We start from the raw sequence: 2,796 nt of genomic DNA, 5'->3' as shown, positions 1-2,796 counted from the left end.
GTACATGACTTCGACGCTGTTTCATTTGATTTGATGTATAGTGGTGGAAGAGCTGGCTGTTGAATTGAAAGGTTGTTGTACAGGTGGATGTCCTGGTAGAGGTTGATGCATATACCATGATGAGGATGTTTGTGTAGAGGTGGGGTTTGGGTGATGATGATGATGGTGGCGGTTTGTCAAGTTGGAGGTGGTGTTGGTCGTGGTAGTGGTGATGTTGGTGGTGATGTTGATGACACTATGTGGTGGTGGTGGTGGTGGTGGTGGCAACAACACAAATAAATCAGAATGACACTGACAGTGATGATGATGATATTAATGACTATGAATCATGATTATAACGAAGATGATATATTTAATTTGTTGGAACATGTATATGTACTGAGATTGAGATGAAATTGAGGCAATTAAGATTCATCAAAGGGTAAACATTTACAACCCTGGATAAATTACTACAGTCACATATACTTGAGGACTAAAAGGAGGACAAAAAAGTACACTTGATGTAAGTCCCTAGGGGGGGGGGGGGAGAGATGGAGAGCGGTAGAGAGGTAAACATGCTTAAAGAGATGAAGAACATTTGAGTAAAAGATGAAGAAAATAGCCTATCAGATTCTGTTACATGTGTCAATGAGCAATCAGCTCTTTACATAATGAAATCTGAAAGAAATCAACGATATGCCACAATTCATCTCTCGCTATTTCTCAGCTCGAATAGAATACTAACTCGCACTCTATCAGACAATGTCAATTTTATTTATTCAAACTCAAGGTTACGTCAAGTGTAACCAAAATACATCCCACAAAATTTCACGACTCGCTAGCCACCACCATAAACCGCATTTTGCAAATGATATTGGCCGCCCTCAATCGCATGAAATAGAGTCTGAGATTGAATAAATTGTATCGTTTTTGTTCGGCTAGTTCATTTACGGGTACGTTAGAAGACAAAGCAAAATGATTACCATTTTAGCGTCGCGTGCCGATGACGTAGGACTATAGCTATAGCGCATAGGGCTATTACTCGCAATGGGGTTATAAGATCGCGTGTGGGGGGCTTTATTTTTCCCCTTTTCTTTTCTATTTCCCCTCTTTCTTTTTTAACGCAAGGACAAAAGGATGAGCCTTTATTTCTGCTATAGAGCTTGCAGCTGCAGGAGGGGAAGCGTGAAAATTAGCTGGGAATAAAATAGACCTCGATTGAAGAGGCGATTGCTGACGCTCAAAGTCCGGTAAATCTCTCAAATTGAAACTGGATAGTTGGCGGTCAGCATGTTGCATTCGATTTGTCATTCTAATAGATATGATGATGAATTGGAAGCCGGTTGGTAAACAAAAGATCTGTTGTTTTAAAGTAAAGGATTTAAACAACTAATCGTCATTTTTCTTTGAATCGAGAGCCTAAGTAATTGTTATGTTTCTTTCATCCAAGTCTTTTGAAATGAACTAATATGGAAATGCCAGCTATATGCATGGAAATATTATACCCTGGTTTTACCAAGGGAAAGGGTTTCCAGATATTTTTTATTCTACCCCCCCCCCCTTAATCATGTCATATATTTCGTCTTCCACTTAATTATCTAGCCAAATGAAACATAATTATGAACATGATTGTATACACATTCATGAAACACACATCAAACACTCGATTTGCACCTTTTCTTATTTAAAATTTTGTCCGCCCTCTTTAAGTCCATTAAAATGTCCTACTTTATGATGACGACATCTTATTCCCTGAGCATTTTCGATTCTCTTCTTCGTGTTCTTATGCTATCTCGTCCTATATCTCGTCCTATATACCTTATAATATATGCACTTCTCGATCCTTACTTTTCTTTCACTCCTTTTCTTGGCACTCTATAACCTCTTTCTCATCACATTCTCTTTCTTCAGCTATATTCATTCTCGTTCTTCAACTCCATCTCTCCCTTGCTCTCTCTCTCTCTCTCCCTCTGTCCCTGTTTCAGCCTCGTTTCCACACCTCATTAACTTTTCCAGTGCTTCCAACTATCTCTTACTTATCAAGACACACCTTGCCTCATTAATCATCTCTCTCTTTAATCAATGTTACCTCTATTGCCATGATTGTTTTTCTCTTCTTCCCCTCGATTCCTATTTCCTCTTACCCCCTCCCCCTTACATTAAAATCTCCCCCCCCCCCCCTCCCTTAGAAAATGTTAAGGTACAATGTAATCGCATAAGATGCTACAACTGTAGTAGGAGATTATGAGAATTAAACGGGGAGGGCTGGGGGGAGAAAAACTAAGGGGGGCTGTGTGGATGTCCCATAGACAAACATAAAAGGGTACACAAACCTCTATAGAAATGTATTTATGTCAGTATACTTCATAAGGGGGAAAAAATGAGAGCTAGAGGATTGAAAATATAATGTTGAGAGGATGTGCCCCTTTGAGAGATCATCATCGCTGAAAGTATTGTAAAGCGCAGCGAGAGGAAAGAGAGATCAGAGGACAGCAGAGCAGATATAGAGAGTGGAGGAGGGGGGGGGGGGGGGTGAGGGGCATAATGAAGAAAGAGATAGAGAATACAGGGAACTGGATGAGATGCGAGCCATCCTAAAGATGAGTGTGCTTGAGAAAATCATTCAGGTAAAGCGAGGTAAAAGAGAGAGAGACAATTGAATCCATATTTCTTCATTACGCCCTCTTTGTCAATCCGCATGTAATACGGCGAAAGATCAAAGCGCGCCGCCGCGTCTGCTGGAGAATAATACCAAGTCTTCTGAGTTTCACTTACGCTAATCAACGTCAAATTGATCCACAAAAAGAGAGCCCCGTC

This window comes from Strongylocentrotus purpuratus, unplaced genomic scaffold (assembly GCF_000002235.5).
Source record: "Strongylocentrotus purpuratus isolate Spur 01 unplaced genomic scaffold, Spur_5.0 spur5_scaffold_5, whole genome shotgun sequence".
Taxonomy (NCBI): domain Eukaryota; kingdom Metazoa; phylum Echinodermata; class Echinoidea; order Camarodonta; family Strongylocentrotidae; genus Strongylocentrotus; species Strongylocentrotus purpuratus.
The sequence above is the reverse complement of the archived record's forward strand: the minus strand, read 5'-3'. Positions refer to the sequence as shown.